Source organism: Perca flavescens, chromosome 5 (assembly GCF_004354835.1).
Source record: "Perca flavescens isolate YP-PL-M2 chromosome 5, PFLA_1.0, whole genome shotgun sequence".
NCBI classification, from domain to species: domain Eukaryota; kingdom Metazoa; phylum Chordata; class Actinopteri; order Perciformes; family Percidae; genus Perca; species Perca flavescens.
Window position 1 is genome coordinate 511,127 of NC_041335.1, and position 15,614 is coordinate 526,740.

The window sequence follows — 15,614 nt, forward strand, 5'->3', positions numbered from 1 at the left end:
CGGTTTGAATATTTCATTATATATTAATTGTAAAAAGTCAAGCAAATAAAGCAAATAGGCTAATGAATAAGCATGTGATGTCATACAGAGTGGGGTTTTAATCAATTAAAAATACATAATTTAAAAGACAAATCGAGAATTAAAGAGATTAAAGCAGATCACCACAATCATATATAGCATTTACATTATCATTTCACTAGTTTTTCTATTCAGTGTCATTTTCTAAAAGATCTTTCCTCAGGGTCGTGGATGTCACTGAGCAGTGGGATTTAAAGAGCTAATTATCTAAAACAGCGCCATGCAGCGTAGAAGTAACACATAGTAAACTATTACCACTGATTACTTTCATTCATGTTGCCTTTCTTTAAATAATTGTTAATTTCTTATACTGAAGTTGCATTGTTGAAACTATATGACAATCTATATAAGCATATACAGAGAATTAAAGAGGAAGACTGGTGGGACCGGCCCATTCTGTGAACGGCGAGGATTGCAGGTGGATAGAGCAACGGTTTATACATGGTCCCAGCAGCCTAAAATCTCCTATTTTATCTGCTTTTATATTTTGAACTGTTTGTAACTGCTCTTTAATGTTTAATTTCTTATACTGCACTGTAACTTTTATTCTCGTATTTTATCTGTTTTAAATTTTGTAATCGTTTTTATGTAAAGAACTTTGAATTGCCCTGTCTTTGAAATGTGCTCTACAAATAAAGCTGCCTTGTCTTGCCTTGTGGTGGAAGAAGTACTCAGATAATATTGGTAAAAATACCAATACAAACAAACACTATTACAAGTAAAAGTCCTGTGATCAAAGTCTTACTTATAAAAGTAGTAGTATATATTATATTTAACACGTTAAACACACCACAAGGTAAAGACATTGTACCTATGTATATATTGACCATAAAAAATAAATAATGTAAGTAAACAAATACATCTGTGATAGTCCAAAGCCTTCCTCCTCCCTGTAGTTTGTAAAACCATATTTTTGTACTGCTTTTTGAACTGGCTCATACTTTAACGATGTTCTCAATCTGTTCCACAACGTTCCGAGCCCAGAGTCTGAAACGCTTCTTACAGACCACACTAACATTTACCTTGACCGATTCCTCTCGGCTATGACATTTGACATGTGATGGAAAAAGTCCTTTAGTTAAAAAGAAGCAATACCACGGGGTGACCTCTACGTAGGCTCAGTCCCTGGCAGCGGCCGCAGGTTCAAATCTGGCCCGCGGCCCTTTGCTGCATGCCGTCCCCCCTGTCTCTCCCCTTTCCTATTTTCAAGCTGTCCTGTCAATAAAGGCCATAAATGCCCAAAAAGATGTAATCTTAAAAAAAAAAAAGCAATACCACAATGTAAAAGCTCTATTGTAGCTGTCCTGGCTGCGTTGGTTATTTTATTGTACTTTAACTTTTAGTATTGAAATCATGCATTGCCAAAATACCACTAGAGGTAGGTGAGAAAATAAACTGTGAACCAGCTGTCAGGTAAATGTAGTTGGTATTGTGTGTGGTAATTCAATTCATTCATAGAACTTACTTTGTGAAAGTTATTGATGTAATCAATGCAACATGTTGTGAAGTTTCTTCTTCACAGCCAGCTCATGATTGTCAGGAACAATAACCCGTTGGTTAATGGACTGAAACTCCGTCCCACTCCTTTGTCTTTCTTTGTTAATCCAGATGAAGTCCTGAATAACAATGTGCTCCTATTTTGAAATAACTGGATGTGGATAGACTGTGAAGTCTCAGCAGATGGTATTCACTTTGTAAAATAATTCTCCTGTCTTGGGTATGTATGAATAATTAATTTGTATTTTAACTATTTTACCTTCTTATTAATCTGTGCTATATTAACACATCCCTCACAAGTGATGTAGCCTATTTCATCTTTTCATTATTGCTTGTTACTGCTTTGCATGGTTGAGCGGTGCTAGAAGATGGCTCAGGTCTGTGTTGCTTGGCTGTGCTCTGATGCTTGCATGGCTTCTTATACTGAATGTGGATACTGTTTGATGTGTAGCTGTGCTAATGTCTTGCTGCTTCCTGTAGCTCTGCATGGCTAACTGAGAAAGCTTGTCTGTTGTTTTAGTGGTCTGTATGGTGTCTTGTTGACTGCTATCTGTATAGTTTAACCTGTACTAATGTCTTGCTGCTTCCTGCTGCTCTGGTCTAACATCATCTGGCCAACGGACTACAGTTGAAAATTAGCCGGCTGGCTAACACTGGCACATTTACAGAAATGTTGATTAATGTGTGTTGTCCTTTATAAATAAAGAATAAAAAATAAGAATAAATTGTGTCAAATCCTCAAAAAACCAAATCAAGCCCACTCAGTTATAGTATTTGTGGTATTCAGGGTACTTCAAGTACTTTGTAAAGAAAAGCTATCAGCATAATCCACTTGTGAAGCTGCATCCCTCTGTGTGTAAAAAACTCACCGCCATATTTTCACTTTATTGTCAGATTTCTCTAAAATGTGTTTTGCATCACAGACAACCAAACAAAATCTCATCAGACAGTAGCATTGAGCAGCTGCAGTGTTAGCCTCATACAGGTACACAGCAGGTCACATCAGCTGGATGAAGTAATGTACCAGATCCCAGCAACATCTCTATGTGCCATAAAGAAAAGGTTTTCCTGACCTCAAGCCCTTTAACATCTCTGGGACAACCTGGAACACATCATGTTTCAGGGCAAACTATGACATATCAATATAGTCAGTTGTGAAAAGTTTTGTATGCGTTTCCCTGTTATATTATGTTTCTGTCTCGAAATATAATGATCTAAATGAGATGCTTCTTTAATGTGAGTTGTCCATTGTTTAAGTGGATGGTGTGAGAGTCTTCAGTCCCTGTAGGTGGCACTGTCCTCTCAAACTTCATTCTGCTCATGGAATGTGTTTCAACTTTCAAGCAGCTCAGTAAGTGAGCGCCAGCAGAGCTCAGTCAGCTCTTCCTGTACCAGTGTTGCACAATAACAAACACATCAAATGAACATGAATGTTGTATGCCACAAGGACAGTTGTTCCCAAATCGCTCTTGATCAAGGTGTGAGCCATATGTTAGTGTCAGGTACAACAATGAGAACAGTCCAAGTTTAGAGCTCAGTTTTCTAACTTGGTGCAAAGAAAAAACAATCAGACAAAGACAGGGTCCCAGATCTTTGGACAATAAGGAGCCACATGCAACCTGGTCACACAGCCAGCGTAAAGCTCTCGGATCAGGAACCTGAACACAGAGGAGGCGGCTCATTTCTCATGCTGAGATGAAGACCATGATTCATCAACTGATCACACTTGTCATTACTGTTAAATAGATAAAAACACAGAGTGGACACAGAGCCACCAGCTATGGCTACCATCCCGACTGCTTCAACAAGCAGGAGCACCCATCTCCATCGCTACATCAGAATATTGCACAGCTTCATTAAGTACCCTAAAATGGACACACATGGATGCTGATCATCAGTTTGTATTGCTACAGATCACAAACACTGTGATACAGGCATCGGATTGTTATTTCTGTATTAATCTATGTTTTTTTGTATCTGTCCCTATTTAAATAAACTACAAATAAACAGTAAGACTGTCTGTATGTGGACGGGTTCAGGCACACAGGTCAGGTGACACATCAGCTGACCTTGGGTATGGACATCAGCATGGTGAGTTAAAGCTGCTGCCGGAACATGTTTCACTCCATAATCAGCACCGAGATGTCTGTCTGCTTCTCTGTCTGTCTCTGTCTCTGTCTCTGTCTGTCTGTCTGCTTCTCTGTCTGTCTCTGTCTATCTGTCTGTCTGTCTGCTTCTCTGTCTGTCTCTGTCTGTCTGTCTGTCTGTACTTCCATAAAGTATTTTTTCACACACACACACGCACACACATGCACATGAAGAGACAGGCGTATCATTTCTGACAATCACATCAGAAAGGATATGAAAGCACATATTCTTCATGTTGGAAGGAAGTATGGACTACAGAAATGAAAGTAAAAAAATGTACAGTTTTTTACAACCGCTTACACACAAAATCTTTACATATCACACGATTTTTGAAACCTCTCACTCAAAGAGCCAAACTGGACACCAAATCTCCAAAACCGTGAGCTATTTCTCAGCCTTTCACTCAGTTTTCAATGGCATAACACCTTTTTTCAAAACACTACACACAATTCTCTACCTGAAACACAAACATCTAACAGGAAGTGTGAAAATTTGGTGCAGTAAAGGGAAGCTGCCCGCCCCCCCTCCTTCCCACGTCTATGATTAAAACTTGATAAATTTAGGATTTATTGCAGGACTGTTTTATTGGATTGTATTTATTTTAGCTATAGGTGTACCTAATAAACTGGCAACTTGAACTTTGATCCAGCATGTTTTCAGAGATCTAATGTTATTTTCCTCCCTGATAGCGATGGATGAGTCACTGAATCAAATCAGATTGATCTTGTGTTCCCGACATCCATAGTAACCAAGGTGTTGCTTTTCACACTTTACCTGGCGTTCATTTATCAGTTGTACAAATGTTGCCAAGCCATTTGTACACATGTGGGTAATAGATTGAATTAAAACAACGAGTAGTGTAAGGGTTTACAATATTAAATCCCATTCTGCGATGCCAGAATGGGATAGGTTTTTTGTCAGAAGAAGGCTAAAAGCTGAACATGGATGAGGGAGAGAGGCATACTTCCAACAGCCCTCATTCTGTTGAGTTTGTCTCTGTCAAAGATGCAGAGAACATTGTCCTCGTTGTAAACTTTGTGCAAGCAGCGAAACGCTTTTAGCCAAAAAAAAACACAACATGTAATGTATTGAAGCATGTGATATGTTAGCACAGCAGTGTGAAACTCAGGGAAGCCTCGACTGCCAGGGATGCATGCACTCCGGCTAAACAACAGAAAGTGGATTTCAGAGCAGGACACGGTGACGGAGACACGTTAAGTGGACAGGACCTGAAAAAGATTGTTGCTGGGTCGATTGTAGAGGAGATGTTTCCACAGTGGCCTCATTTTAACTTGTTATAAAGAAAAAACCCACAAAGAGTAAAGTCAAGCTGCCACAGAGAAAGATGGACGCTGGCTACCTCAAGAGAGAGAATATGCAGAGATGGAATCTATCTTGAAGGCCAACCTTTGGAGAGGTTGACTGTGTGTCCAGCTGTTCACTGGATTGGCAGCTCCACTTTGGAGGGCAACAAGGCTGCCATAGCATGTAAACCAATCAGATGCAGGCCCACACTTGATGTTACTGGCCAGAGAAATAAGAAATTCATTCATCATATGGACTGCTTGGCAAAGTTGCAGCCACTCTAACAGACAATGCATCAAAGTTTGACAAGGTGTTTAAAATACATCAGCCTGTAAATTGGGAGTCTGATTCTGAACTGGACAGTGACTTTTACAGATCTCACAGAAACCCCACTCTACTGAGACTGATGTCAGTTTACTCTTCCCCGACATCACAGGTGTTCATCTCATACAATTAACCTTGTTTTCACTGGTGATGTTCAGAAATACTTCACTACTGAACGTATGCACCAACCAGTTGACTGGCATTTAAATGCGGAAGATGGCAATGTATGCTTATGTTACTTTTTCCTCTCTTAGTGTTTGCTATAAATATTTGATTGGTTTATCTTAAATCAGTCTTTTTTAGGAAAGCATGTCATTTGTATCCTGAGTGTCTTTCTGCTGAACAGCCCGGCGAGGAGTGTGTGAGAACAGTCATCACATACAGTGCTCTCTGTTCTTCCAGGCAATTACCTCATGTAGTGAGGTGTTGGTTGGAACCAGTGGCTGTCTGCACACACAAGGCCTGCATTATGCTGAGCTGCTGTGGTCCATGGGCAGTTTTTCATTGGCCATCAGCTATAAAGCTGGCTTTTCATGCTAATGAAAACATGAGGTCCATATCTGTGGGGACGATTGAGCAACAAGTGACTGGCATGCACTGTGAGTGAAAGAAAAGGATAGAGTCTTTTCTCAGAGTCAGCACACTGTGTTCCCATAACAGCACATGAACTAATCAGGCAGATATAAAGGATAACCAATTATCTTTGAAGCTCAACAGTTCTCTGAAAGCCACGCTCGTTTTGTATCTTACAGTCACATGATTATTTGTTTGCTCAGGTTGGATGTTCAAGCTGATATTTGCATTGAGGTGAGAGTGCTATGGCAACACAGCGTGAAGGAGAGAAAAAGAGAATCAAGGAAGTGAAAATACTGCTAACAAGCTGTTTCCCAGGAATGAACAGCACATTTAGTTCATCTGTGCATAATGCTGAATGTGTGTTCTCCTAGGAAATCAGAGAGAGAGAGAGAGAGAGAGAGAGAGAGAGAGAGAGAGAGAGAGAGAGAGAGAAAGAGAGAGAGAAAGTCATCCAGTCTCCAGACAGAGTTATAAAGTCATTTAAAGCCACTGAAACATGTTCACAATCAGGATTGCAGTTTCTTATGGGATTAGTTTTGTGACTTTAATTCCAAGCAAAACTTCTCAAGTATCAAACAAAAAACACTAACTCAAGCAAAATAATTGTCACCTCAAAGGTAAAACTTAAAACTTGCAAACAAAACATTTGTGTAGTTGTAAACTATTGGTCTTTTATTTGTTTGATATGATGTCCTTTTGTTTCCAGTTCCCTCTGCTTCTTTCTCTGCTGATCAGTCTTTTTCTCTCTCCATCACGTTTGCAGTCATGCTCCCAGCTTTCTCCTTTGCGCTCCCTGAGTTTTTGCTTGCGATTCTGACACAAACATTTCGCGTGGGCGGGTCTTACAGGGGTGCGTCCCCATTGGCTAATGAGTGTTAAGGGAAAGTTTGAGTGACAGCTCAGCTTCAGTGCAGGTAAACTAACGTTAGAGACTCAGAGTCTGGTGTGGAGGACACACAAGCCACTTCACAGGGGATTCCTACAAGATTAATAAAGTGTAAGTATTGATCATATATATTATCTGTGATCTACGTTGCAAGCATGGTTACTAGACATTTGTTGTTTCGTTGTGTTAAGTTACTAGCTATCTAGCTAGTAAAGCTTTTTTAAGTTAGCATTTAACGTTAGCTATACTGCTAACGTTATCTAAAACTTGTAGCCACCGGCTACCTTACTGAGCTAATAATTTCCCATGGGAATCATGTATTCTTCGTGAGGCCTTACTCAATGGAGCTGTATTAATTATCGTCTTCTCTCTGTAGAGACCTGCAGGACCCGAGCAGAGCTACGATGCGCTCCCAGGTCACCTTAGGTTAGTAACGTAGCTATATTATGGTCTATTAGGAAAAATGATTATCCAGCTAACTACTAATTGTTGTGGTTGCTATTGGCCTGATAATACACAATGCTAGGGTATTGGTTAAGTTGTACAATGTAGAAGCTGTGAATATAATGTATTGTATCTAGAGGTCGACACATACTGTACAGTACAAATGCAGTGTTAACTGGTTCATCTTTATAGTTTTGTGCTCATCTGTACTTTCCTAGTTATGACACAGACTGGCTATCCTAACTCTAATTACATGTCTTCTGTTGCATTTGCAAGCAGGTCAGCAAAAGGAAAATGTTCATAGTGGTTTTAAAGCCTACACATTCGCTAATGGCTACTTAAAAGCAAGTTATTTTAATTGTAAATCACAACCTTGGAAGCCTCAGTTATCAGTAAGAACTTTTTTACCATTTGATTTGTGTAAGAAACTTTATTATAATTTTCTATCACAGCTCACATCAGGCAGCAGGCCGACCAACCAGGAGGACGTGGGAGCAGCAGAGGGAGAGGAGCCTTCGGTCTCTCTGGGGAGGAAACACTGTGTGCGAAGGCTTCAAACAGCCAGGGTATAGACCAATAGCGTATGTATTGATCATAATTTGCTCAGATACTCAATTAACACTTACAATAACCTTTTTTCTTAAGTTTGTATTGGTGTACTTGTAGTTTCTTAGTCCATTGTATGTTAATATATCATACTACAGTATACTGTCCTGTAATTTAATTTGTCTTACTGTAATTATATTTTAAAATACACATAATATATTCAAAAAAAAATTTACATTCACCCTTGTCTGTTTGGTTCATTATATAAAACAGGAAATAAGGTTGAGACTATTATAATGCTTTATTTTTAGTCCAATATAAAACTCCACATACATAATGGATATTTGAACATATTTTGCTGGGGCCCCGGTGGTAGAAGAAGCTGGAACTCAGTGTCAGTCATTATTTGCAGTACATCACAGGTCAGGGTCAGTTTTTCATCACCAACAATACACAAACATACTGAGTAATTGGGCTGTAATAAGCTGTATTTCTCTGCTGACTTGTGTCTGCAACAACACTTCTGAGGGTGGTGCAGGAATATCACACACAACTCCTGGGATCATGTGGTCTCCTGAGCTCACTGATGGCCCACCGCTCCAGTCTGGACCACAGCCTTTTCTGCAGGAAAGATCTCTGAAGGGCTGGGATGTAACTGTAGTCCTTCACTTCCTTGACTTCTTATTGTAAAGCTTGAAGTACCTTATTGGATGATAAAAAGTGTTTGAAATTAGCTCAATAATAAATAATTGTAATAAAGCCTGCACTCTAGAAACATTTTTCTAGCTTTCCTGAACACTACTGGAACACTTATTTCTGAAATATTATTGATCACAATTTCTAGATTCCTACCTCCACGTTGACTACATGTGTAAAGTAAGATATGGCCAGCCACCAGGACACATGCACATCACATCAAACCATAAGGATCACTAAGCAAAGTATTTGTCAAGGGCCTGGTGTGTTAGTTAAAGTACATAGTTTGGACAGTAGTAACACTATGCATTAATACTAAATATTGTTGACATTTACAGCGCTAAAAAAATACAAAAAAATGCATCCGTTATCTGCCATCTTAAGGTAGTGCAAAGAAAGAAGAAACAGTGTGTACAGATGGAACATTATCTAATGTATGTGTCGAACTCTATATATAATATATTACATTCACAGCTTCTACATTGTACAACTTAACCAATACCCTTATCAGGCCAATAGCAACCACAACAATTAGTAGTTAGCTGGATAATCATTTTTCCTAATAGACCATAATATAGCTACGTTACTAACCTAAGGTGACCTGGGAGAGCATCGTAGCTCTGCTCGGGTCCTGCAGGTCTCTACAGAGAGAAGACGATAATTAATACAGCTCCATTGAGTAAGGCCTCACGAAGAATACATGATTCCCATGGTAAATTATTAGCTCAGTAAGGTAGCCGGTGGCTACAAGTTTAGATAACGTTAGCAGTATAGCTAACGTTAAATGCTAACTTAAAAAAGCTTTACTAGCTAGCTAGTAACTTAACACAACGAAACAACAAATGTCTAGTAACCATGCTTGGAACGTAGATCACAGATAATATATATGATCAATACTTACACTTTATTAATCTTGTAGTAATCCCCTGTGAAGTGGCTTGTGTGTCCTTCACACCAGACTCTGAGTCTCTAACGTTAGTTTACCTGCACTGAGGCTGAACTGTCACTCAAACTTTCCCTTAACACTCATTAGCCAATGGGGACGCACCCCTGTAAGACCCGCCCACGCGAAATGTTTGTGTCAGATTCGCAAGCAAAAACTCAGGGAGCGCAAAGGAGAAAGCTGGGAGCATGACTGCAAACGTGATGGAGAGAGAAAAAGACTGATCAGCAGAGAAAGAAGCAGAGGGAACTGGAAACAAAAGGACATCATATCAAACAAATAAAAGACCAATAGTTTACAACTACACAAATGTTTTGTTTGCAAGTTTTAAGTTTTACCTTTGAGGTGACAATTATTTTGCTTGAGTTAGTGTTTTTTGTTTGATACTTGAGAAGTTTTGCTTGGAATTAAAGTCACAAAACTAGTTTCTGAGGCGTGTCTTATTATCTAAAATAATCACTTCTAACCTCTGGCCATACATTCACAGTTGGAAAGGCTGGGTTTATTTACTTCCCATCCCCCACACAGCCCTGGATCCTTAATCCTGCACTCAGGTCCTGGTTTCCCCCCTTAAAGAACAAAGACAGGTTGTTCACCCTGAGGTACTCCTGGTCCATCTAGGACCACAGGAACTGGGCAGGGCCGATGACAGTCTGTATTTGATACATGCTGAGAGGCCCTTGGTTGGGTCTAACCGCTGTAAAGGTTCAGCTCTGTGCACTCCAAGAACACATGCTTTTTATACTGACAAATATAATGCCAATCCTATTAAAATATGTCTATACAACCCTTTTACAGAAAGAACAACTATCTACTTTTCATTGCCTGCTCTCTGTTTGGAGATTTATACTACAGTTCTCTCATAGGGTTCATTCAATCAATCACCATGGTCCAGCTGTCGGTACTAAAGTAAATTGATAAAAGGAAGGACATTTTTTACCTTTTACTGGATTTATGCGTTATCACGAGATCATGTGAGAATCATGGAATTACATGTCACATGAAAATCCATCTTGTCAGGCCTTAAGTAATTACAGTAATTAGCTAAGTGGTTATGTTGCTCTGATTGGTTGTAGGTCCATTCAGTTGCATCCAGAGGCCTCTTTCAAAAATGAATTGAAAGGTTCCAGGTGCATTTGCAAATTAATCTGACGATGCCAGGCTATGAATTCACAGATGTTTATAAAAATAATGATCAATACGTCCTTAGAGACGTAAAGTCGTCCTGTTGGAGGAAGCCCTGCCTCAGCCTCACATACTGGTCTGACAGCGACCAAAGCTCTCACCTTCTCTTGTCTGCTGCTCTGCCAACCCCTAACAACCAGGACTGAGGTATATACAACCTCAAACAGTGTTCCAGTTCACTCTGGCTCTGTGTGACTGTGTGTGGCCCCCCCACCTTCAGGGCCGGCTGTAGCTCGACTAACTCTGAAGCCCTGGCTCCTGAGATGCTTCAGTACTGCACCCCTGTACGCTCTGCTGCATGTTGGTGATATCAGCTTCCATGCAGACTCTGTGCTCTCAACATCTCCTATATACACCAAACTGCTATTTTGGTCAAATTGCAATTGCTTTTGTACATGCATGCAATTGATCATGTACTGTCTGCATGTTTTTTACATGATCAATTGCTTATGTCATGTTGATCAAAATATAATATACTGGATGTCTGTTGAATTGTTTTACTCCCTCAAAACATCTATGCATAAGTTAATTGAATATGTCTTTAAATGCACAATGGTTGAACTCATTGTCATAATCGGTCAAGCGAGTTTTCCATACAGTACATTCCATTTGTTCTTACAGATTGTTGTCTCAGGGGAATCTTGACTCCACTAATGAAGGGGATTGTGTAAAACATTAGATCAACCAATGATCAACCTTTGTAAAATAGCTTGGAGGTGCACCTAGTGAACCTTCAATTGACAAGCATATCTAAAAAGAGCACAACACAGTGTTACAATTTATGAAAATGGAAGAACAACAAGTATAAATGTGAATCCTGTCCAATCTCTTGTAATCCTATGCTCACATAAAGGAATGTGGGACTGTGGGATCTGTTTGACCGTACTGTCCAAAGCAATCAGCAGCCAACTGGTTCAGTCCATTGGGCGTCGGCCAATGATTCCATCTTTGAATAACAAACTATCTCGGGGACAGTGAGCCATAATGTAATTACTTTGAGTGGGGAAGGTTGTTCTTGATGTCATTTTAAAGCTACGAAACAAATGACAAATTATTGAGAACATCAAGGGAGTATGAAGGGGCCAGCCAAAACATTAGCTGAAACTGATTCATAAATTCACAGACGTGGAAGATGACACAGCAACTTTTTTGGAAAAGAGGTCTTAATGAGTTAGGGGAAAAGAAAAAAACTAACAGCTCAGCTTTGACTCGGTCCAAAATACCAGACCCCAGAGAAAGAATGATGCTTATTGTTCATTGTATACCTGCAGATAGACAGACACGCAGGAGGGGGCACAGGTTTCGTATTCACATTTCACCTGTCCTCCACAACCCCTCTGCAGCGCAGAGCAGCCATGAATTGAGTTTATTGTGAGGGGCAGGCCCATGTAGAAGTGGAGGAGCGACAGCGAGGCCACACTCCCTGTCTGCTCCAATGATACGACATCTGATTCACCACCATGAGCCCTGCGCTGCTCACAGCTACGGCGAAGCCTCCAATGATAATGAAGCATCTAGGAGATCCATCAAGTGGCACTGGGGGATCTGCAGGGCTTCCATGGTGACACATTACAGAAACAAAGTGGGAACATAATTATTAGTGAGTTAAAACAACAATCTCACCATAAGATCCATTAGCAGCTGCACTGGAGCTCTCGATCATATCACACAGTCTTACTCTGCCCAGTTTGCCCAGTTTTCATGAAATCGTAGATGATGACATTTTTGATTTTCACTTTAAGGGCTTCTTATCTATGTTCATTTGAAAAGCTCAGGACACACTTTACAGGAGTACTCCAGTACTTCCGTGATGTAACGCCCAGGCCTTTAAACTGCACGACTCCAGTTTGTAACACAGGCTTTCTTTTACAGGTTTCTGCTTTCTCTGGACGTGACATCACGATGACATGATGAGGGTTTCTATGGCAGACTTGACGAAGCTCCTCCAGAGCCTCAGAAAAAGGAGTACTCCTCGTTAACTGATCTTGATGTGTACAAATCGGTGGAGTGGCCCTTTAACTGTCCTGCTACCTGTGAGCCCGTTTTAATTTCCCAGGACACAAGGCCGGAGCATGGAGGGAATACCGCACAGTCTGAGACTTCAACAAGACACACCACAGCAAGGCACATGGCCAGTCAGTGGTGGGACCAATCCTTTATGCCTTATACCAGGGGTGTCAAACATATGGTCTGTGGGCCAGAACCGGCCCGCCAAAGGGTCCAATCAAGCCCACTGGACGACTTTGCAAAGTCTTCTTTTTCTGTAAATTTACGACTTTAATCTTTGAAGTATTTTCTTGTCATATTACCTCTTTTCTCCCGGGTCCCTAACATTATTATTTCTCGCTGGTCTCCCCAGCAGGACAGCTGGTGTTGTGGGGTTGGGAGGGTGAAGGTTCCTGTCACCAACAATGAGCTGATTTGCTGTTGCTGGTGTGTAGCCCCAAACACGGAGAAAGTTAGGACAGAAAGTATTTTGACAGTATTTTGATAAAACGCTAAGAAATGATTAGGACATAATTATTGTTATTCTACATTCTACAGTTCAAGAGATATTTGCCTGCATGCGTTGATGTAGCACCCCCAAATCTTGTTTGAGCAATACCATCACAAAATCTGCTGCTAGCACAAATATCTGGCTGAAATGACAAAATATCTACTCAGGTTTTGGCTTACAGTTTCTGAGATCCAGACCCTTTTAGAGGAGGGCAGAAGGAAAGGCAACTACATGTCAAGCAACAACTCAGATTATAAAGGCCACCTTTTGTTTTCTTCTTTTTTTTAAGATAATTGTTTTTTGCCATTTTTACCTTTATTTCTGAAAGGACAGCTTTAGACATGAAAGGGGAGAGAGAGGGGGAATGACATGCAGCAAAGGGCCGTAGGTCAGAACCGAACCCGCGGCCAACGCGTCAAAGGACTGATCCTCTGTATATGGGCACGCATTCTAGCAGGTGAGCTAAACGCTAAGGCCAAGGCCACCTTTTTAAGGTTAAAGTGCACAAAATGTTCCCTAATATAAAGTCAGATCAGGAGTTAGCCATCTGCCACCTCTTCCATGAAGTGCCCTCAAATCTTCCTGTGAAAGAGTGCAGCTGATCGAAGTCTTGAAGCGTTTAGCTCCCGGTCAAGCGGACAGAAACATGAGCTGCTGCTGCTAATGCACGGCAGCACCTCTTCCTTTGTGTTGTAAATAAACCACCAGCTGATCCTGTTTCAGCCCGTCTGAGCACATGCTCATCAACACACTGACTGAATGCAGGTGATATAAAGAGATGCAGTAGATATAAAAGGCTAAAAACAATGGGATAACAAAAATCTCCAAGGAGCCATTCACCTGTCTGGGAATTTGAACACGAGATGTCTAGCGCTGCCTCTAGAATCCTGTTCTCAGAAAGATCTCAAATCTCAGAAATTGTATACATTGTTCATCTGCTATTTTACCACAAAATTCACTTCTGAGACTTTTTTTTGGCGAGAAATCAACTACGTAGAGGTCAAATATGGGCCGTTTTACAAAAATTGATGGCTAATTGCAAATTTTGTCGGAATGTGTGTCGCTAGATGGAGCTCTGTCACGGCCGGCAGCCCGCGGTGCTCCATACCCGCGCAAAGTCACCGTTTCTGGGTTACTGGACTACTGCCGCTGCCCGCAGCTCCGCGGAGTCGCGAGCCCCGGTAGTCCAGTAACCCAGAAACGGTGACTTTCTCGTCAGACTATGTGGAGCTTATGAAGTCCGACACATCTTACCAAAAAACAGACCATATTTGAGCTTTATATAATTGATTTCTCGCATAAAAAAAGTCTCCGAAGTGAATTTAATAACAAAATAGCAGACAAACAATGTATAACATTGCACTGTCTTGTCTCCAATGTATGTGTATGTGGTTCGCTCAACCAATCACCGGCAGCCAGAGACTCTAGGATCAGTTAACGAAAACCCTCCTGACATCCATCCAAGAGTTTCACTGGGAGCATCCCGCAGCTCATCTAAATATTCATGAGCATACCATATTTGGAAGAAAAGCTCTCTTTACAAATACAGCCATATTCACAGGGTAGTTAAAATAGCAAGCGGACCATTTTCAGCCCAACCAATGTTAGATACCCTATTAGGAGACCTTAAGGAACAGTGTGAAATACCCTATATAATCATTCTATCACCCCTTTAAGACCTCCACATGCGTGTTACTGCAGCAGTGTGGTGAGAAGGGCTGGGACAATATGCTTTTGTCCCGGTTAGATTCTTTCCTGATACATGGGTGCTGATTGGATTTGTGTTGTGATTTTAATTTGTTGTGATTCTAGAAGTATTGGGATTAGATAGTATTGAGTATTGGGATTAGATAGTATTGAGTATTGGGATTATCTTTTCCTTCTTTAATAAAAACAAAAGTTGAATAATACACTTATAGAAACAATATATCATGAGACATTTCTAAAAACTGATAGTTTTCGAAGAAGAATGACATCACATGTCAGTCAGTCAGTCTGACATTTATTAACTTTGTAAAGAAGAACATAACATGGATTTTCTGTTTTTTCTGCTTTGGCTCTGTTTAGATGGAAACAGATCTGATGTAGTCACCGTCGGTGGTACCATAGAAACACAACATATTTAGCTCAATCATTGGTAAAAACAGTAAATCAAAAATATTGATTATATATTATATATAATATTGATTTTTAAAACGCTGCAAAAAAAATCACAATACATATGATTTCCCCCTCCCACCCTTGAGGTGTGGCGCTTTCCGATGCCTCTCTGGTACTTTATGACAGACTACCCTGAGTTATTGTAGCTCGCAGGCTCCCCTCCTCACTCACTTCATATGCCTAACATCAGTCCTGTTCAGTCATCAGTATTTACAGCCAAGTGTGGAGGCAGCCAGAGACTCTAGGATCAGTTAATGAAAACCCTCCTGACATCCATCCAAGAGTTTCACTGGGAGCATCCTGCAGCCTCAACAACACGCTGGACATGT

The 15,614-nt window shown here is 40.5% G+C and overlaps 1 long non-coding RNA gene across 1 annotated transcript; it reads left to right on the forward strand.

The window, feature by feature from the left end:
• The first annotated feature begins 6,891 nt into the window (after positions 1 to 6,891).
• LOC114555731 (uncharacterized) lies at positions 6,892 to 13,951 on the forward strand. Its single transcript, XR_003692587.1, has 4 exons — positions 6,892 to 6,925; positions 7,191 to 7,240; positions 7,711 to 7,839; positions 12,501 to 13,951. It is a non-coding gene; the product is annotated as an uncharacterized LOC114555731 (long non-coding RNA).
• Positions 13,952 to 15,614: the final 1,663 nt, after the last annotated feature.